Here is a 23,156-nt window from a genome sequence, read left to right on the forward strand (position 1 = left end):
GATCAGGACTAGGAGGAACCCCCGGCAAGTCTACATAGCCAGGGCATCACACACAATGCAAACAGGCCTCCAGCGAGGAGCTGTACACCGGTCAGCATCATACCTGGGACACAGAAGGCCCTTTTAGTAGCCTCGTGTACACTTTTGCTTTAACACTACTTAACACTCTCTTAGATGTACTGTTTTCTTTGCTCCTCTCAACTGTTTGAAACATACTGGTCAGATGTAGGTTTGCTTCCATTTTACAGACAAGACCACTGAGGCTCAGAGAGGTCAGATGCCTTCTCCATAGCGACATAACTAGTCAGGAAAAGAACTGAGAGTAGATATCAGTCAAGGGTCTCCTAATCCTATAGGTTTTGCTATAAAGTACACTGAAGCATGATCTTAAAAAGCAGCTTATTTTCTGATAACCACAAGTGTAGGCTTCCAGGGGAAAATGGAGATTCTTTTGGTGTCCTGGTACAGCAAATCGAATTGTCACCCTTCTAGCCTAAAGACTCAATGACAGACAGCATCTATGGCACGCAGAATAACTGCTGCAAATTGGAGAGAAAAATGCCATGTGCTACCTTACATCTCCCCAAAACAGCTACCGAAATCCTGGCTCACTTGTTATCACTCCCACAGAGTAGGTCTGAAAGTTAGGACTGGTGTTATTATACTAATTTAATACATTTTAAAGACTATCTATAGTAAAGTTAAATTACTTGCTCCCATGTACTGAACCAGGAAATAACAGATCCAAAAACAGTGCCCAAGCCTTTCAGCTCTCCAGCATACATTAAACAGAGCGGTTGCCAAGAACACCGGAGCAGAATCACATGACCTTGGCAGTGTCTGACCTCATAACCAACTGGCCACCTGCCTCCTGGCCTTCTAGTTTCTACCCTATATCTCACCCTTTGGGTGGGGGAGGGGTGAGGCACAGGGTGGGGGAGTGTCAAGATGTTATTCACCAGAAATACCTCAAATCAGGCACTCAGCTAGAACGTCTCTGATCACCCCCCCCCTCGAAATTGTTGACACCCCTCCTCCACCAGATAATAAATACATTTTTCAAGTAGAATTATTTGGAATTGGTAAGAGGATTGAATGTGGGAAAGCAAGGAGGCTGATGAGGATGAAGACAGTGAAACTCAAGGAGACATTTTCTAATGTTGCTCCTCAAAATAATGCTAGGGAGGTCCTGAGGCTCATCCTGATGCGCATCCTGAGGCTCATCCCTTGCGGAATTCCTTGTGATTTTGATTTGATTTTGGTATACTACAAAATCCTCAAAACCAGATTTTGGTTGACTTGAGTTTAAATCATAAACATATGCTGAAGTAAAGTGTAAGAAACATGTCACAAAACCCAAGAAGAAATGTCAGGCTACTACAGATGCTAGTGGTCATGACCCCCAGAATCCCAAACCTACAAGAGAAGACAGTATCACTAAATCTCAGCTTCTCTTTCCTCTTATACACAGCAAGCACTTACTTGCCCTTTTTCTGAACCCAAAAAGCACACACATGCCTGGTCTCCAAACCCAGCTGAGGCAAGTCCACTGCTTTCTACAATAAAATGAAATCCATGGTATAACGGTAATACCAACTAAAATGTATTGGGACCCTACCAGGCATACTTTAAAACAGTGTGTGAGTCAGGCTACCAAAGCTTCAAACAGAGTCAGTCAAGAAGGTAATGCAAATCTTAAAAGCCCTAAGATCAGATATACATGCAGGCCATGCTCCCCCTAGTGGCACATTGGAGTGACAGAGGTTCTTTGGTGCCTTGTCCTCAGAAGGAAGAGACAGTCAGGGCCTGAGTGCGGAGAGACCAGAACTCTTGCTTGGGTGATACTGTTGTATACATGAGCTCCCAGAGCTGGACAGAAGTGAGGTCAGGACAGCTGCCTCTGCGGGACTGGATCCAGACCATGCCTGTTTGGCTTTCTCTGAAGGGAGAAGATTTTACAGACCTGTGTTGTCTGCCAGGCATGGTGGGCCTGTCAGGCTTGTAATACCAGCTACTCAGGAGCCTAAGATCAGAGGACCGCCATGTCTAGAGCTGCCTGGACCACAGAGCAAATCAAAGGCCAGTCTGGGCAATTCAATGAAATCCTGTCTCAAAATGAAAAATAAGGGCTACGGGGATGGAAAGATGGTTCAGTGGTTAAGAACATTTTGATCCTTTCCAGAGGAACCAGGTTTGGCTCTCAGCATCCGCATGATGGCTTACAACTAACTATCCATAACTCCAGTTCCAGGAGACCCTATGCCCTCTTCCATTAGCACCAGGCACACACATTTTGCACAAACATGGACACAGGCAAAATACTAATACACATAAAATAAAAAGAAAATCTTTACGTTAAAAAAAAAAAAGAGACATCTTTAAAAAGTATAAAATTAAACAAGATAAGGGCCCGTGAGATGGCTCAACACGTAAAGGAAGTTCCCACTAAACCTGACAATCTGAGTTCAATCTCTGGGACCAACATCGACTTCTGAAGCCATCTTCTGACCTCCACGTGCACATCATGGCATGCACTTACTTATACATATATACCCCCTCCATATACACACACAAATGAATAAATGCAGTATTTTCAATAAGATAGATATAACTAAATAAATAAAGTGCTTGGGAGAAGCCTCAGTGAGACAGCATTTGACAGACACACGGAAGGCTTCAGGTTTAACCACTACAGGGGGAAAAGAAAGAGCCACAACTTCGGGCACATCCGTGGGCCAGAAGCTTGGGCAACATCGCCAGTCTCTTCCCTTCCCCTTCCCACTGCAATCCACTTAGCAACTTCAAATAATTCTACTTGAAAAATATATCTAGTATCTGTGCCCCTTTCTCCACTTCCATTGCTACCTATCTCGCTCATTAATTACTGCAGAGACTTAATTATTCTAGCTTCACCTCTTGCCCTCACTGAAAATAATGACAAATCAAACTCAGTTTCTCATGTATATGAGACATATACACATGTGTATGTGACATGTGTATGTCACACAACAACCAACACAGCAGCCTTCTGTTGCCAACTGGGTGGAGGTTTCTCCAAACACATCAGGCAAATCATCAGCCTAACAGTAGATGTCTGCCCTCCTGTGCGACTCTGACACTGTTTCCCCGAATTCTGCACCAAAAATCCATGAGGCTCAGTCCTCAAGACTGCTTCCCCATCACTTTAGACACCAATTGCTGGGTTCAAATTGTTTTATCTGTACTTTTGACCAAGCATGTGTAAATCTAAGTCAGAATTTCCACAACAATATCCTTAGCTTTAATGAATTTGCAATTAGTAGGTTGGCCCATAAAACTTACTTAGATCTACTAGTTTATTATAAACAATATTGCAAATGAAAGAAATTCATAGGGCTAAGTGTGGGGAAAGCACAGAGCTTCCAAGCCCTCTCTACAAATGTCACATGTTTGGCCCCACTACTCCTCTCAAAACCCAGTCCTCTGGGGTTTTATGGAGGATTCAGTGTGTAAGCACAACAGATTGTATCATTACTCATTGGTAACTAACTTAACTTTCACCCTTCTCTCTCTCCCCACGAGTAAGGGACTAAGACTGGAGTTACAATCTTCTAAACACAAGCAGTCCCCATCTTGAGAACATCCAGGAACTGGCAGACACCAAGCAAATACAAAAAAAGACATGTCCTGCTTTGGAGATTGCAAAGGATTTTAGGAGTTGTCTGCCAGGAAACAGGAGGAAGACCAAGTATACATTCCACAGCACCATGCCCTCACAAATCCACTCTCCACACAGCTCTCTGAAGCCCCTTGTGACACAGGATTGTGTCAGGTCCTGCTTAGCATACGTCAGTGCTTCCCAGAGCACTTTGGATGAAATCTAGACTCTTACCAAGACCTACAAGGACCTAGCACGAGCCCTGTCTTCCCTCCTCTCAGCATACTTCCTGCCTTTCCCCCTCTGAGCACAGGATATTTTAGTTTACTAATATGTCAGTTTAGCCAGGCATGGTGGCGCACACCTTTAATCCCAGCACTCGGGAGGCAGAGAGGCAGGCGGATCACTGTGAGTTCGAGGCCAGCCTGGTCTACAAAGCAAGTCCAGGATGGCCAAGGCTATACAGAGAAACCCTGTCTCGGAAAAAACAAAACATAACATGTCAGTTTTCCCCCCCCAGGCTGTCTAGCTTAGTCTGGGATCTCAGCCTCAATCTTTGCCCAGATGACTCTTATCTTGCCTCAACTTGATTCCTTATCTCCTGACTTCCACGGTCCTCTTAAGTCTAAATGTAGCCCCTTTAGCTCCTTGTACTTAGCCTTCAAAACATCCATTATGATTTGTAACTGTACTTTTATGCAGTTGTTTGCTTAATATGAGTCTTCTACCATATGAGAGCAGGAACCTTGAAGATTCTGGTACCACAATCCTTGTACTTGATAGAGGGCCCAGCACAGAACAGGCACAAAAAATATCTGCAGAGCCGGGCGTGGTGGCGCACGCCTTTAATCTCAGCACTCGGGAGGCAGAGGCAGGAGGATCGCTGTGAGTTCGAGCCCAGCCTGGTCTACAAAGCGAGTCCAGGACAGCCAAGGCTACACAGAGAAACCCTGTCTTGAAAAACCAAAAAAAAAAAAAAAAGAAAGAAAAAAAAATCTGCAGAATGAACGTGTAACAACCCTTCCTACAGGAAGGAGACACCCATGTCACTCATTGCATCTTTTCATAGACTTACAAACTATAATTACATTTCTTCCCTCCATATGCCTTGCCAATAGAGGAATAAGAATATTTAACCAAAATTCCTGTCAAGTATCCCTGTGGTTTGTTTCCCAGAATTTTCCTGGTAAGGTCACTCTCCTAGGGACGCACTCTAGGGTTTTATAGCCTCTCTCATTACTGGAATGCCCACTCACAGGCCCTCCACTACACTGTCTCTTTGCCAAACCACGTAAGCGACAGAAATGGCCCAGTTCTCACGATGGCAACATTCTCTGCGGTTCGTTCTACCCAGAGATGAAACACTGTCCTTCCCCCTCTCACTATGTAGCGCAGGTTACCATGCTGACAAGAATGTCATTCCTGAATCTACGCAGCCAAGGGTAACTATGAATGTGGCCCAACACAAACATCACATGCTTGCTCAAAACACAAGGGTTTTGTTGTTGTTGTTTCTGTAACTTGACTGCACAATTCTCAAGCATGAACTTCATCACCCAAAGTCATGCCAGGATGTCAAAATACTGGACACTGAAAAACTACGTATCTCCCTCTGTGTGTGTGTGTGTGTGTGTGTGTGTGTGTGTGTGTGTGTGTGAGAGAGAGAGAGAGAGAGAGAGAGAGAGAGAGAGAGAGAGAGAGAGAGAGAGATTGAGATTATAATTTAAAGACATGTAATATGAGTTTGAAGCAGGGAATTTTGTCACTAAAAAAGAATTCATTGAAAACTGCTGTGGGGGTGGGACTTGGAGAGATGGCTGAGTAGTTAAGGACATATGCTGTTCTTCCAGAGGACCAAAGTTCAGTGCCCAGCACCCAAACAAGTGACTCACAACCCTCAGAAACTCGAGTCCCAGGGCATCCAAAACTTCTGGCCTCCAAGGACACTTCCACTCACATGCACATAACCACTTTCTATATATACACATACAAGCATGTACCTAACTAAAAATAAAAACAAATCTTTCTAAAAAGAAAAGAATGAAGTCTTAAATAAAAGCAACAACCAATTATATGACTAGATCTATTGCCTAGTCTCCAAAATCTGAAATCCTGACTTCTTTATTTTCACTCAATAATCAAGTGAAGGATCAATGTCTCTCCAAGCTACTCCTTCCTTGCTGCTGCCATGGTGTGGACAATCACAGCACACCATGACACTGCATCTAACCTGGTGCTCTGAAACCCGCCCAGACCTTTGTCTCCTACTCTCTGTTGCAGCTGCCATTACTGCATCTGGCTGCCTCTCCTTCCTACACTCACAAACCCTACTACCTTCAAGGCCCACCTCAACAACACCTCCTTTGTGAAATGTTTCTATATCTCTTGGCAGATTTTGTCTCTTTTGCGGGCCTACAGAAGCCTAGGGGTGCCTCTCTTATGTTGTATGTAGCACTTTATCATCATGACTTGCACACTGGTCCCTCCACAGGCCTGAGCCCCTCCAGATGCAAGGAGCTTGGCAGCTCACTCATCATGGCAATCAACATGTATGAGATGACTGGAAAAATGGAAAGACTCACCAGATAAGCAAAGAGAAGCAGCTATTCTCCAGAGCAATGAATTTCAGGTGGGCTTACACTGTACATAGAAAATGCATATCCGCCAGGCAGTGGTGGCACACGCCTTTAGTCCCAGCACTTGGGAGGCAGAGGCAGGCGGATCGCTGTGAGTTCAAGGCCAGCCTCGTCTACAAAGTGAGTCCAGGACAGTCAAGGATACACAGAGAAACCCTGTCTCAAAAAACCAAAAAAAAAAAAAAAAAAGAAAGAAAGAAAAGAAAAGAAATATGGTGTTTTCTTATATCTCTCTTTGCATTTATTTGTCTTTATGGTATTCATTTTTGAATCGTTTATTTTTATGTGTATGAGTGTTTTGTATGCATGTATGTCTGTATGCCATGTGCCTGTAGAGGCCAAAAGAGGGTATGTGATGCCCTAGGAGACACCCTGTAAGTGCTAGAAATAGAACTCAAGTCCTCTGCAAGAGCATCTACTACATTTAACCACTGCGCCATTTCTCTAGCCACTATATTTTCTTGTGGGTCTTTCAACCCTTTTAGCACAACACCCGGCCTGGAGTTCTGGGGACATGTGCTTACAATCATAAAGAAGACCATAACAACAACAACAACAAAAAGGCAACTTTCTTGAAGAAAAGAACTGGAGATCCCAGCTTCTGGCATACAGGAGGCAGGCTGGTGAGAGAAGGAAGGTGCCAAACATGGAATAGGAAAGCTGGGAAACCACCTGGGAAGGGCCTGGAAGAAGACTGAGGGTCTGGGCACTCTCCTTGGCCATGGCTCTCAACGCTGCCTTTATTTGGGGGGGGGGGGTGTTGTGGTTGTTGGTTTGGGTGCTGTTGTTGTTGTTATTGTTTTGAGACAGGGTTTCTCTGTGTTAGCCTTGGCTGTCCTGGACTCACTTTGAAGACCAGGCTGGCCTCAAACTCATAGCAATCCACCTGCCTCTGTCTCCTGAGTGCTGGGATCAAAGGTGTGCGCCACCATCACCCGGCTCAAAGCAGCCTTTAAAGAAGAGACCTGTCATCTTGAAGTCCTCTTGGAAGACAATTTGCCTACAGTGAATCAAACATGGGCTCTACTAGAGCTGTCAGATCAATAAAATGAGTTGCTCCCCAGGGATGGCAACTCCAGCCCTCCTCTGATTGCAAGCCACACCTGGCAGGACCCAGACAAAATTAGAGGTATGTACTATAGCACCCAGCATTGCACGGGTTCTAGGTTCCTTATGCTTGCATGCCAAGTGCTTTACCCATTGAGCCTTCTCAGTCTTTAAGTGGCATTCTTAACCAAGAAAGCATGTGGAACCTGGGAAAGAAGTGCTGCCCAACATAATACCTGGGCACAGCTACAGAAATGAAACCCCACACAACCACATCCTCTGTCATATCTTGCTGAGTTTCCTAGCTGCGCTAGGCTCTCAACTCAGTACTCTTGGGACCAGCAGTCTGCCTATGTCAACGGTGTCTCGCTGCCTTGTTTTAATGCACCGAGGCCTGCTTGGCTTCATTTTCTCACCAGCTCCTAGTACTTTTTGGAACAAGAACAGTGTCTTAACTCTCCATCCCAGCTTCAAAAATATCAGCCTCTTGCTAGTAACCAACCTGCTCCCTGATCACAAATGCTGGAAGACACTCTGAGCAAGGACCTGGGAGAGACTTTGAGTCATCAAGTCAGTTGTATAGTCTCTATCTAAACATGGACTAAACTACCTTGACAGCCTCTACAATCTTCCACTTGAAACTTGACGGGTAGGCAAGTTAATTCTCCCACATATACCCAGGACTTGTCTTTTGAGTTCTATTACTTTCTTTCCTCCCACAAAGCTATTGTTCATTTTCTTGCATTTTTAATTATATGTAAGCTCTTCTGAAAGGGACCACTGCTTATGTTTGTGCTTGCTCTGCATTTAGGAAGTTCTCAGGATTTGTATCCTAGAATACACATCAGCTCACAGCTCTGCAACACCAGCTCCAGGGCATCTGACACCCTCTCTCTTCTAGCCTCCTCAGACACTGCATGCATGTAGTGCAGAGACAGACATTTAGCAAGAAGGCAGCGAAGCACTTCTGTCCCTGAGCAGTTGTCTCAGGAGAAACTCAAGGCTTGGTGAGATAAAGACCTCTTTTGGAAAGCAGAAACAGCTGAGCCCTGCCTGCTGGGGCTCTGACCTCCCGAGCTTTAGCAAGGCCATTGAGCTGCTCAAGAATCTGAACAATTCATACCACTGTCTCTTCAAACCATGGTTCACCATGCTCTGAATCACAAAGTGATATTTTTAATGATCAGAGTGAATGCCTGTGGATTTTTAACCTACTATACTAAGCTGCCATCTGATAGCTGTCTGAGAACAAGGCCTGGGGTCTGAATGCGGGAGCTTAGCTGTCAGGTGGCATGATGCAACTCTGTGGCCTCTCAGGCATTGTTTGGATATGTAAAAACCAACTTATCTGCCAGAAGCAAAGTTCACAACGCTAGTAAAGACTGGGGGGGGGGGGGGGGGGCGCCAAAGGTACCTCAAAGGCCAGTTCTTATCCTGGGAAGATTTCCACCTGAAATGTCACTATCCTATAGTAGAAGATGATAAGTTTTATTTTGGCTTTTGTTATTGTTGATTTGAAACAGGGTCTCACTGTGTAGGCCTGGCTGACCTGGGACTCTCCATGTAGACCAAGCTGGCCTCAAACTCACACAGAACTGTCTTGAGTGCTAGGACTAAAGCACACCCAGTTCCAAAGATGAGGCTGTAAAGCCACTCTTCCCCTCACCTCCAAGTCAGAAACCTAGAACTTTCTCAGTAAAAATTAGCTCTTAGTGTTGCAGATACCAGATATATCCTGCCCCCTCTCTTCCTCCACCCCCAGACAGGGTTTCTCTATGTAGCCCTAGTTGTCCTGGACTCACTTTGTAGACCAGGCTGGCCTCAAACTCACACTGATCCACCTGCCTCTACCTCCCGAGTGCTGGGATTAAAGACGTGTGCCACCACACCTGGCCTATTTTTTTTTTAATTCTTATTTATACATATGTGTTTGTATCTGTATGTGTGACTATGAAAGCATATACATCGGTGCCTCTGAGATCAGAAGTGTCATATTCCCTGGAGCTGGAATTACAGGCAGCTCTGAGCTACCTGACATTGCTTCTGGGAACTGAACTGTTTGTTCCTCAGAAAGAGCAGCAAGCACTCTTAACCACTGAGGCACTCTCTAGCCCCATATATCCTATTTTTGAACCCAGAACAGAACTAGTTTGCTTTTGTATAAAAGATGCCTTGTGTATGTCTGGTCACTTAAGAGTTTAACACAGAGGTACCTATGCAAAAGAAAAAGAAAAACGCGACCCAGGAAGCAAGAAAAGAAATATGGGTGAGGTGGTGAGAGAAGCAGGGATGGGTGTGGAGGGCAGAGGGAAGAGGGAAAACTAGCACAAGGTTCTGAAGGACAGAAACAGGTGGAAACTTGTTTGGCTGTCAGAATGGCTCGTCTGTGGGATTCCTCAGTATCACTCCTAGAGGGGTGAAATAACACATGTGAGTACCATTTAGCCTACCAGAAGTTAGGAAAGAATTCAGAAAGCCTCCATTTCCTCAGTGTCTGGCGTTTCTTTCTTTGGGGACATAATTGCTGGGCCCAGCACAATAGATGCCACCAGACTTCCCTGTCCCAAGCCATGTCGCTTCATAACATACACATGAGACATTGGCTCGCTGCAAACACCACCATCTGAGGAAGTCAACCACTTTAGTCTTAAAGGTGAGAACGTTTATAGCCTGCCATCAACACAGACGACACCCATCATCAGTAATGCATGAGACATGTTTTCTGAGGAAACGGCCTCAGGGGCTGAGGAAGAAAGCGTTCTCATGAAAATTCAGTATAGTTAAGAAAGGCTTTACTCTGTGCACACCCAAGAGTTACCAGATGACCACAGCTTTACTTAATTACATTCCCTTCCAGAATCGAGGCTTCTCCAAAGCCAGGAAAAGCAAATCCAGCAGCAATGTGAGGATCAGAGCCCCAGAAAGAACTGGAGAGACTGGCAGAAGCAAGGATAGAGACCTGCAGCCGAGAAGCTGGAGGCCAAAGGAGGTTTCAGGGGTTTTGTTGTTAGTTTTAACAAATGAGACTATCCCACCTATTTCAACTTATCCAAGACAGGTACACTTGACCTTATCTGCTATTCTGAAGGACAGAAGAGAAGAGATGAGATAAGACCCACCCACAAACCTAACTTCCTTCCTTTACTACCTATATACTCCATCCCCCGCAACCCCTTAAACCTTTAGGGCACCAGACTAGGAAACTGGAAGTCTGAGATGGACCACAGCAGTAGAGTCTAGAGCAGATAAAGAGGAAAAAGGAAGTAACATGATACAGAACCTGGGACCGATACCAAGGATATGGTCATTCTGATAAACTAAGAACTCTGTGGAATTAACCTCTTTAAGAAACTTTGGGAACTGGGTCAGAAACTGAAAGCAAATGACAGACCAGATGGACTGAGAGCCTAGACAGAACACACAGAACCTCCTCTCTTCAGCCTGCTAACTTTAACCTCTGTCCTAGAAGAGCATGGACATACAGCTGTCCTCACAGAGCTTCGGCAGCGGACTCAGTAGCTATGGTTGCACGTTATTAGGCATGTAGGAGCCAGCACCCCTTGTCCCTAAAGCAGAAAAGAAAAAATTTGCTAGACTGCAGAATACAGCACTTCTCTGATCTGTCTTTATGGACTCCAATGGAGCTGTGTCTATGGGGGAAGCTAAAAGGTCAGGACACAGACCACAATAGCTTTATGAAAAAGGCACACTCCCCAAAATGCTCTCAGGATGACCCTCAATTCTGTTTTCCGTCCTCCAACTGTGCTGGCTCCTATCACTTCAGAGAACACAAAGCAGTCTTGCAGAGGTTCTATAGCCAGCACAAGGGGTAGGATTTGGGGTTTCTCCAACAAGAGAGGTTACCTAGACAACAAGACAGACGGGCACACAGAGATGAAGACAGAAGATGGGGGATGAGGTGCACAGGTGTATCTTGTAATGAGAGGAAGAAAGTAGCAGAAGCTTCTTGGGTGCTGCTTATCATTTGGCCAAAGCCTAACAAGACAGAGTGGTGTCTTCAACAGTCAGGTTTTATGGAAACACAAGCAGAAAATGAAATTATGGAGTCAAATAACTCCTGTAATTCCTTTAGAAAGACACAAGCCACAGTGTCTCAAGAATTCCAATTAAGTATTTTTCATCCATATAATCTCTGTGCACTTAAGACTCAGAATTAGAAAGACCCAAGGAGCCTATGTTCCTGGTCATAGTTCTCAGAAAACATTTCTTAGTAGGAAACCCGGTAATACGTTCCAAATGCTTGTAAGTTTCCTTTGCCCAGAGAGGCTGGGAGTTACCTAGTGTTCTGGTCCCTCGGTCATTCCTCTGTATTGCTTGTATTATAAAACTGCCCTGAAAGAGGGAAAGCTCAGAGCACAGGTCGCACTCCACCACTAAACAGCTGGGTGAGCTAGGAACAGTCCCTTCTGCTTTGTGGCTCCCAGCTCCCCACTGTGGGGGTAAAAATGAGACTAGGTGAACTTAAAGAGGCCAGAATAAAAAAGCACTTTGACGAGTTCAAGGTGCTTTAGAGAGATGCCAGACGGGATGGCTCAGGCCTCACAGGTCAGAAACTTTGAGCGTGTTCCTCCTCCTCACCTTTCCCCTTAGTGTCCCATGCCTAAGACCTGCCTATCTCACTCTGGAGCACCCTCTAGGATTCACCCCCCTTCTATTCTTGTTGCAGCTCTTTTAATACCTTTAGCGAGTTACTTTACTAACAGTGTCTGCCCTCTCCAGAGGGTCCCTACTTTCTTCTACCAGAAAGATTTCCCGGGGCTGGAGATGGCTTGGCAGCTAAGGATTACTTACAATCAGCCAGCTCACAACCACCTCTCTCACTCCAGCTCCACGGCATTCAATGGTGCCTTCTGCCCTCTGTGGGACACCCACACATATGCACACATACACATATGCGTAATTTAAATTTAAATTTAACTGAACAAGATTTCCATGCGATTCCACGTTCCTTGCTTCACTTCCTCTTTTGTGGACCAATGTTAAACTCGTAGCGTGAAACTCTCGGCTCTGCCCTTTTACCACTCTGCTTCAGGACAGCTCACCACACTGACCCTTAGACAGAGACTAAGTTCTCTCTCCGTGTGCTCGCTGTTCTCCACAGACAGAACACATTCTACCCCTTTTACTTATGAAATCAACAAAACTTTCAAAGACCAGGAAAACAAACAAACCCTGCTTCTTTCAAGAAAGCTTTCCTATGGTTTTAAGACACAACTTTTTCCGTTCACCAACTGCAAAGGTATTTGTAGTTAACAACAAACAAGTTGAAAGCTTGGATGGTCTTTGTTTATCAACTATTCTCTCTGGGTAAATAATAAATTCCTTCTTACCAAAACCCAAGCTTTATAAAGTATGCGCATTACACTGATGGATAAGCTAAGAAAGTCAGCAAATGCTTGCCAACTGCTCGATGACTGCATAGCAAGGTCTTGCTTTTCTCTTCCCATGCTTGACCCTCAACGATGATGATACTGGAAGCACAAGAGGGAGGAAAGCATGGACTCAATGCTATCCTGACCCTGAGGTACTTTTCGTACTCTCTCCTCCCTGCTAGCACCCACTCTTGGGAGGAAAGGGCCCACTCCGGGCTTACGCTGACAGCTCCACAGGTGAGCCCAAGCACTCCAAGCAACATGCAGTTATGCTTAGCTCCATTCTTAACGTTCCGACGGGCCTACTTGATAGTGGCAGCTGTCCACAATTTCTGACCACAGTGGGAAGAAAAAAGGGGAAGGAAGAGACAGGAAGAAGAGCCAAGACTAGTAGGAGTCTTCCAATACACACTTCAGATGTAGGCCCTTGAGCTAGCTCTGTTTCCAATTAAGCCCCTTCCTCAAGCCTGTTTCAAATTAAGCCCCTTACTAGAAGGTCTCGTGTAGCTCAGGATGACCTCAAACTCACTATAAAGCTGAGGGTGACCTTGAACTTCTTCTGATCCTCCTGCTTCTACTTTCCCAGTGCTGAGATTACAGAAATACGTAACTATTTGTACTGGAGACCCAACCCAGGGCCACACATGCACTCTACTCACTGAGATACACCACTAACCAGCCTCATCTTTAAATTATTTTTTTTTAATTTATCCATTTTATTTATGTGAATGTTTGGCGTACATGTATGTATTGTAACACATGTGTGCTTGGTGCCGGCAGAGATCAGAAGAAGCCCTCAGGTCTCCTGAACCTAGAGTTCATAGATGGTTGTGAACCACTGGGTACTGGGGATCAAACCTAGGTCCTCAACAAATGTTCTTAACCACTGAGCAATCTCTCCAGTTCTTTAGATGAGGTCTCCCTATGCAGCTCATGCTGGTCTGGTGCTTGATGCTATCTTGTCCAGCTAACCTTGGACTCACAATTGTACTGCCTGAGCACATTAAGTTCTGAGGTACAGGTATGCACCACCATACTTGACTGTACCCCTGTCTTTTTAAACCCAAAACATGTAGGGCACATGTGAGAAGGGATATGTACCTTACCACGGCAAGAGACCATCATAGGCTAATTCAGCAAGGACTGGCAGCTACCAAGGAGCTCATCACTAAGGTAGCAAAAAAGCTGGGAGGCAGACTGAGGCTGACCAGTCTAACCTCACATCTCGTAGGATGACACTCTGCCAAAACTTCCCTTGCAGGCCAGAACCGTATAGGTGTATGGTGAGGACAGGTCAGAAGGCCAGGCAAGGTGCCAACTCTATTCCCAGAGGAAGTCAGTCCTGGCAATCAAACCCGAAGCACAAGCAAGCATTCACAAGCCCACTTCCCCACTGCTTCTGGCCTCAGTTCACTCGTGACACATTCTCACTTCCCCACTCTCCACAGCCAGCTCATGTTTTTCATGTCTTCTTGGGCCCTCCTACTTTACAGGGGCAAATGCTGCTGCCCTCCAAAGATTTTGAAACCAGGTAAAAAAAAGCGGCACCTTCCTGCAGGGAAGGGGATACTTATAGAAACTTTTCAGAGTGGCAACATAGACTGACAGAACACCAGTTATGTGAGAGCCAGAGACAGCCTCATCCATGTGTCTCAGCTCCTCACTCATAAATTCTATCTGCAGTCCCATCTTAAGTCCAAAAACGATCACTGGAACGTGGCTTTGCTCCCCACCCCATTCCTTTCAGAATGACTGGAAGAAAGGAAGGCAATTGGGAATGTCTTAGAAAGAATTATTATTGAGCCCCAATATGGTGGCACACTCTTCTAACGCCAGCACTCAGACGTTAAAGCAGGATGATCAGTGAGTCAATACTCAACACTCTAACCTCCAGAAGATAGCCCCAATACTCAACACTCTAACGCCCAGAAGACAGCCCCAATACTCAACACTCTAACCCCCAGAAGACAGCCCCAATACTCAACACTCTAACCCCCAGAAGACAGGCCCAACTCAACACTCTAACCCCCAGAAGACAGCCCCAATACTCAACACTCTAACCCCCAGAAGACAGCCCCAGTACTCAACATTCTAACCCCCAGAAGACAGGCCCAACTCAACACTCTAACCCCCAGAAGACAGCCCCAATACTCAACACTCTAACCCAGAAGACAGCCCTAATACTCAACACTCTAACCCCAGAAGACAGCCCCAATACTCAACACTCTAACCCCCAGAAGACAGCCCCAGTACTCAACACTCTAAGCCCCAGAAGACAGCCCTAATACTCAACACTCTAACCCCAGAAGACAGCCCAATACTCAACACTCTAACCCCCAGAAGACAGCCCCAATACTCAACACTCTAACACCCAGAAGACAGCCCCAATACTCAACACTCTAACCCCCAGAAGACAGCCCAAATACTCAACACTCTAACCCCCAGAAGACAGCCCCAGTACTCAACATTCTAACCCCCAGAAGACAGGCCCAACTCAACACTCTAACCCCCAGAAGACAGCCCTAATACTCAACACTCTAACCCCCAGAAGACAGCCCCAATACTCAACACTCTAACCCCCAGAAGACAGCCCCAATACTCAACACTCTAACCCCCAGAAGACAGCCCTAATACTCAACACTCTAACCCCCAGAAGACAGCCCCAATACTCAACACTCTAACCCCCAGAAGACAGCCCCAGTACTCAACACTCTAAGCCCCAGAAGACAGCCCCAGTACTCAACACTCTAAGCCCCAGAAGACAGCCCCAATACTCAACACTCTAAGCCCCAGAAGACAGCCCCAGTACTCAACACTCTAACCCCCAGAAGACAGCCCCAGTACTCAACACTCTAACCCAGAAGACAGCCCCAGTACTCAACACTCTAACCCCCAGAAGATAGCCCCAGTACTCAACACTCTAAGCCCCAGAAGACAGCTCCAGTACTCAACACTCTAACCCCCAGAAGACAGCCCCAGTACTCAACACTCTAACCCCCAGAAGACAGCCCCAGTACTCAACACTCTAAGCCCCAGAAGACAGCTCCAGTACTCAACACTCTAACCCCAGAAGACAGCCCCAGTACTCAACACTCTAACCCAGAAGACAGTCCCAGTACTCAACACTCTAAGCCCCAGAAGACAGCCCCAGTACTCAACACTCTAACCCCCAGAAGACAGCCCCAGTACTCAACACTCTAACCCAGAAGACAGCCCCAGTACTCAACACTCTAACCCCCAGAAGACAGCCCCAATACTCAACACTCTAACCCAGAAGACAGCTCCAGTACTCAACACTCTAACCCCCAGAAGACAGCCCCAATACTCAACACTCTAACCCCCAGAAGACAACTCCAGTACTCAACACTCTAACCCCCAGAAGACAGCCCCAGTACTCAACACTCTAACCCCAGAAGACAGCCCCAGTACTCAACACTCTAACCCCAGAAGACAGCCCCAATACTCAACACTCTAACCCCCAGAAGACAGTCCCAGTACTCAACACTCTAACCCAGAAGACAGCCCCAGTACTCAACACTCTAACGCCCAGAAGACAGCCCCAGTACTCAACACTCTAACCCCCAGGAGACAGCCTCAATAATCAACACTCTAAGCCCCAGAAGACAGCCCCAGTACTCAACACTCTAACCCCCAGAAGACAGCTCCAGTACTCAACACTCTAACCCCCAGAAGACAGCCCCAGTACTCAACACTCTAACCCCAGAAGACAGCCCCAATACTCAACACTCTAACCCCCAGAAGACAGCTCCAGTACTCAACACTCTAACCCAGAAGACAGCCCCAGTACTCAACACTCTAAGCCCCAGAAGACAGCCCCAGTACTCAACACTCTAAGCCCCAGAAGACAGCCCCAGTACTCAACACTCTAACCCCCAGAAGACAGCCCCAGTACTCAACACTCTAACCCCAGAAGACAGCCCCAATACTCAACACTCTAACCCCCAGAAGACAGCTCTAGTACTCAACACTCTAACCCAGAAGACAGCCCCAGTACTCAACACTCTAAGCCCCAGAAGACAGCCCCAGTACTCAACACTCTACCCCCAGAAGACAGCTCCAGTACTCAACACTCTAACCCCCAGAAGACAGCCCCAGTACTCAACACTCTAACCCCAGAAGACAGCCCCAGTACTCAACACTCTAACCCCCAGAAGACAGCTCCAGTACTCAACACTCTAACCCCAGAAGACAGCCCCAGTACTCAACACTCTAACCCCCAGAAGACAGCCCCAGTACTCAACACTCTAAGCCCAGAAGACAGCTCCAGTACTCAACACTCTAACCCCAGAAGACAGCCCCAGTACTCAACACTCTAACCCAGAAGACAGTCCCAGTACTCAACACTCTAAGCCCCAGAAGACAGCCCCAGTACTCAACACTCTAACCCAGAAGACAGCTCCAGTACTCAACACTCTAACCCCCAGAAGACAGCTCCAGTACTCAACACTCTAAGCCCCAGAAGACAGCCCCAGTACTCAACACTCTAAGCCCCAGAAGACAGCCTCAATACTCAACACTCTAACCCCCAGAAGACAGCCCCAGTACTCAACACTCTAAGCCCCAGAAGACAGCCCCAGTACTCAACACTCTAACCCCCAGAAGACAGCTCCCAGAATTCCAAGAAAAGGCCATTCCACCTTCAACAGCTCTGGTCACTTTCAGTAGTTAGTCTCCACAGATCTGTTTTAACATTCCACATCACAGAAGCAGGAAGCAACTGGACCCACACAGTCTAGAGGCTGAGCTGGGCAGAGAGGAATGCAGGTGGCTTCCAAGAAGTACCTGACTAAGAAGGAAAGCAAAAGCTCACCCAGTCTCCCAGGACCAGAAGTAGAGGCACTAGGCTTAGAATATGCACTTTGGTACCTCAGAGGCTGAGATGGACAGGTCCTCAAATGTGAAAGACCAAAAGAAGAAGAAGAAAAAAAAGACACCCAGACAGAATACACCTGAGTTTCTCCCCAAAATGCTTTTGAGAGAGCAGTGGCTGGCCACAGAGTCTTACAGAAACCCATAGCTACTCAGAGAAGCACATATAAACCAGAGGTTGGAAGTTCCTGGAGTAAGTCCTAGTATCATCTGCTTTCTGTGCATCAGAATTCTTTTCTATTGCTTTTTTTTGTTTTTGTTTTTTTGGGTTCTTTGTTTTGTTTCTCGAGATAGTGTTTCTCTGTGTAGCCTTGGATATCCTGGACTCTCTTTGTAGACCAAGCTGGCCTCGAAATCGCAGCGATCCGCCTGCCTCTGCCTCCCGAGTGCTGGAATTGAAGGTGTGCACCACCACAGCCCGGCCCCAGGCTTCTTTTTTTAACATCTACAGGGAAACAGGTGGAACCAGAAAAAGATCCCAAATCTGACCAAAGCTAAGTAGTTGGGCTTTGCTGACTCTGACTCTATTCTAGCCTCTTGGTTGGCTCCTGCAGCCCCCTACTGCTAGCTGTAAGCTTCCCTAGAGTCCACACTTACAGTTCCTAGAAGCCTGTACACATGCTTTTCCAATTCAGCGCCCAGAGGACGGTCCTAAGAAGCTCTGCTGGAAGATAAGCATGAAGGCAAGTGCACAACACAGGAAGGAAGTCATTAGGTATGCCTTCCTCTTCTGGGCTAAATATCTACAATAAGCTACTGAATGAAATTAGTTTATAAATGATTTAAACCAGGACCCAAGTTCAGATACCCAGTACCCATGTAAAAAGCAGGGCACAGAAGCACATGGCTATGATCCCAGGGCTAGGAGGCAGAAATAGGAGGATCCTAGGAACTCACTGGTTGGTCTAGCCAAATCATGCACTCCAGGGTCAATGAGACCTTGCCTGAAAAAATCAAAAGGAGCCAAGAAGAGACTTGATACCCTATGAGCATATACAGGGGGAGGTAATCCCCCTCAGGAACAGTCATAGGGGAGGGGAATAATGGGAAAATGGGAGGGAGGGAAGAATGGGAGGATACAAGGAATGGGATAAACATTGAGATGTAACAAGAATAAATTAATAAAAAAAAATTTTTTTTAAATCAACAAGTGAAAAAAAAAAAAAAAAATCAAAAGGCGCATGCCTTTAATCCCAGCACTCAGGGCGGCAGAGGCAGGCAGATCACTGTGAGTTTGAGGCCAGCCTGGTCTACAAAGTGAGTCCAGGTCAGCCAAGGCTACACAGAGAAACCCTGTCTCGAAAAACAAAACAAAGCAACAAATTAAGTTGTAAGCAACTGAGGAAGATACCAAATGCCAACCTCTGACCTCAACAAACACCTGTGCATACAGGTGCCCAGCACCCTCCCTAATACGCATGCTTCCCCCACTCCTCTACCCACCAGAGAATTAAAAAAAACAAAACAAAACAAACAGAAGAATCAAATCTAAGACTGTCCTCCTTTCCTGGAAAAAGGCAATTCCTAATACAGACTCCAGACAGCACTTCCCTTTCCGTACTTCCCCTCGGCACTTCGTGTAAGATACTCATGTTCACAAGGTTTGCAAACCTTAGGCAATTCTCAGCATCACTGCCAAAGCGCACAAGGTCACAGCAGTCTGCTCAGTTCTCAGAGGTTTGTATTCACCATCAAAGTTTCCACTTCAGGTCCCACAGAGAAAACAGAAGGCAAGAATTAGACAAAGCTTTCTCCAGACAAAGGCCTTGACTGCTGGCAGAACCAGGGGTGGCTCCAGACACCCCACATGTAGGAAAGTGGCTAAGCACCTGGAATCTCCCCTTCCTGTAGCACAAGCAAACGAGCTGATGTCATCTCTCTGGCTGACACATGTCTGCCTTCCTGGCCCTGGGATTTTACCCATCTTCACCTCACAATTGCACAATAAAGATCTGCCATTGGCTACTGCAGTCTCTGACTGCCTCTTGCCAATGGAGCCTTCTGACTGAAGGGCCTGTGACTAAGAAGTTAGCTTCACCCTGGCCTCTGTCCACAGACTTTACTCACAGCCCTGGGCCAAAATAAATGCTGCTTTTCCTCAAAGAGACAAAGTTACAGAAGAATTAAAAAAGAACATCCTGGGCCGCCCAGAAGGAAGTACAGGAGAGATTTAAAAAAAACAAAAAACAAAAACACAGCCATGCTGCACTTCTCTGGAACAACAGGCGAACACAGACCAATCACCAGACAGGAACATCTGGACAAACCACAAACGTCAGTCACCTGGAGCCCAGTATAGTTTGGAATCTATTCAGTAGTCGTCTCTTTTCCTGAATTTGCATCCCACAAGGAGATGCTGCAGGTAACACAGGACATCTCCACCAAAGTGAGTAGCATGTATACTATGTAAACAACACATGGAACTTCAGGCTGGGAGCTTTGCATGTAAAGCACTGATTATCTCCTAGTCAAAAACAGAAGAGAGAAGCTGGGTGTGGCGGCGCACGCCTGTGATCCGAGCACTCGCAGGTAGAGGCAGGCGGATCTCTGGGAGTTGGAGGCCAGCCTGGTCTACAAAGTGAGTCCAGGATAATCAAGGCTACACAGAGAAACCCTGTCTAGAAGAAAGAAGGGATAAGTCCATTCTTTCCACTAGTCCCGTCTGAAGAATAGGACCCTACCATAGTCAGATCACAGTATTCAAAGAGGAGTTCTCAGCTATAGCTTGTCCCGACAAGACACACAGGGAGAGAAGGAAAAGCTCAGGAAAGCTGCACATAGCTAACTCCATCATGGCTAGCGTGGAGACTGCGGCTCAGAGGAGAGTCGAACTTCCCTTATCTTGCTCTTAGAATCCTTTGGAAGTACTTTTCTTCCTCTCTCAACAATAGGAGTCAAGAGAGCCAGTCAGTTGCTTTTATAAATGACAACATACACGTTCGACATGACGTTTGAATGCTCAGATAAACTCATTACTGAGAAATATGGCTGAAACTTGATTTCTTTCTTTCTTTCTTTCTTTTTTTTTCTTTCCAAGACAGGGTTTCTCTGTGTAGCCTTGACTGTCCTGGACTCACTTTGTAGACCAGGCTGGTCTCGAACTACAGTGATCCACCTGCCTCTGCCTCTTGAGTGCTAGCAAGAAGATAAAAATTACAGGGCTGGAAAGATGGCTCAGAGGTTAAGAGCACTCTTTGTTCTTCCAAACGTCCTGAGTTCAATTCCCAGCAACCACATGGTGGCTCACCACCATCTACAATGAGATCTGGTGTCCTCTTCTGGCATGCAGATACACATGTGAGCAGAATACTGTATAAATAATAAATACATCTTATTTAGAAAGACATAGAATTACATAGTGCTTACAGATCTCACAGATTAGTTCAGGAAGGACAGGTTAATTAAAAGATAGAGCTGAGGGGCTGGAGAGATGGCTCAGAGGTTAAGAGCACTGGCTGTTCCTTCAGAGGTCCTGAGTTCACTTCCCAGCAACTACATGGTACTTCACAACCATCTATAATGAGGTCTGGTGCTCTCTTCTGGTGTGCAGGTGTACATGCAGACACAACATTGTATACGTAATAAATAAATCTTTAAAAAAAAAGATAGAACTGGGTGCTTGCTACTGCAGCACAGATAATAAATCTAGAAAGATATAAAGAAGAACAGCATGTCCCTGCATATGGATGTCAGCAAATTCATGAGGCATTCCATTATTAAAAAAAAAAAGGAGCCAAGCATGATGGTACATGCCTATAATCCAGCACTCAGAAGATAGAAGTAAGAGGATAAAAAGTTCAAGGTCAGCTTCAGCTATATACCAAATTAGAGACTAACATGAGACTCAAAAAAATTTAACTTAATTTAAAAATAAAAAATTAAATACACAAGATAGGTATTTTTCAAGGGTATTTCCCAGGGCATCACTAATGCATTAATACTTCATACCATGTAATAGAAAAAAAATTTTGAGACATAGTGTCTGCTTCTGCCTCCCAAGTGCTAGGATTACAGGTGTGTACCACCACATCTGGCTACCATGTAAGTTTTTGTTTTTCGAGACAAAAGTTTCTCTGTGTAGCCCTGGCTGTCTTTGAACTCACAGAGATCCCCCTGCCTCTGCCTCCTGAGTGCTGGGATTGAAAACGTATGCCACCCCTCATCTCACGTCCACTTAGGATTTTTGAGACAGGGTCTCTCTGTGTAGCCTTGGCTGTCCTGGACTCACTTTGTAGACCAGGCTGGTCTTCGGATTACAGAAGTGTACACCTCGCATGGCTTTCATTTAAATTTTTTTTAAGATTTATTTTTTACTGTTATGTATGTACGTGCACATCAGCGCAGGTGTCCTCAGAGGTCAAAGGCATTGGATCCACTCACTGGAGCTGGAGCCATCCAACATGGGTTCTGGGAACAAAACTCCAGTCATCTGAAAACACAACATTAGCTGCCAATCAATCTCTCCTGCCCAGCACTGTCTAATTTTAAGTTTCTTTTTAATTTAATGTTTTTAAGAACTTCACATAAGAGAACTGTATTTATATCATTTCTGTTGGAGATTGGTCTGATGTATTCTGATGCTAATTGCTGGCTTGTGACATCGTGTTATTGCCCTGAGCCTTGTCTCCCTGATTGGCTGAATAAATATACCTGGGCAAGGCAGAAGAAGGGCGGAGTGAAGGTTGGAGGGAAGGGTTGGGGGCTTTGGGCAGACAGAATCTTAGGAGGAAGAGAAAGGAGAATTGCCACGTGCTAGGAATAGACTCTCTTTTTTCCCCACCTCTCTACCCTCTCTCCTTCCCTGCCCACCCCCACCAGCATGTGCTCCCTGTCTCCTCCCCCTCCTGTGCTGCTTCTAATAAACCTACAGTTATATATTATAACTTTGTCACCAATTAGTTCATCTGGTGCAGTGACCTAGAAGACCTGGGTGCAGTGAGAGCTGACTCCACCTGGATTGTGATACTGGGCAAATCTGCCCCAACTGGCCCACGGCAGAGGCCCTGCCTGCGCTGTGGACACCTGGAGAGTTGACTGCCCTGTTTTGCAGAGACAAAATAAGGTTGGTCATTCTCCCAAAGTCCTCTGCCATAGAAAGATCTCTCAGGTTTGCTGGGCCAGGACTGATGCTGCGATGCTGCCCTAAGACCACTGACCCTACGGGAGCCTACAGGGTAGGCCGCCTGGATAATGCATAAGCCTCTGTCACATTAACCAATACAGAGGCCGCTTGGATTATACTCCCAGCAGTAATTTATCTTTCTCAGGTCTCTGATGGGTTTGAAGATCAGTTTAACAAAAACCAAGGCTTCAGCTGCCTTCTCAGAAAAGTGTGCAGTTTCTGTAAGGTCTGAGGATCTAAGAGTGTCTGAGGGTGAGAAGGTGCTTTAAGGCTGGTAAAGGTACATAAAAACTCCTCCTCCACTATGCCACTGTTGTATTTAGACTGTTCAGAGCTTTACATAAATCAGATCTTAAATTGTCTAACTTAAAAAGATTCATGTAAGGGGGCTGGAGAGATGGCTCAGTGGTTAAGAGCGCTGACAGCTCTTC

At 45.9% G+C, this 23,156-nt stretch overlaps 1 protein-coding gene and 1 non-coding gene across 7 annotated transcripts in view; one reads left to right on the top strand and one right to left on the bottom strand.

The window, feature by feature from the left end:
- Nucleotides 1-23,156, bottom strand: part of Dennd2b (DENN domain containing 2B) — a 196,961-nt gene that overhangs the window by 107,420 nt on the left and 66,385 nt on the right. The window lies entirely within an intron of this gene.
- LOC127192579 (U6 spliceosomal RNA) lies at nt 21,219-21,323 on the top strand. The gene has a single exon (XR_007831042.1). It is a non-coding gene; the product is annotated as a U6 spliceosomal RNA (small nuclear RNA).

Source organism: Acomys russatus, chromosome 7 (assembly GCF_903995435.1).
Source record: "Acomys russatus chromosome 7, mAcoRus1.1, whole genome shotgun sequence".
Classification (NCBI taxonomy): Eukaryota; Metazoa; Chordata; class Mammalia; order Rodentia; family Muridae; genus Acomys; species Acomys russatus.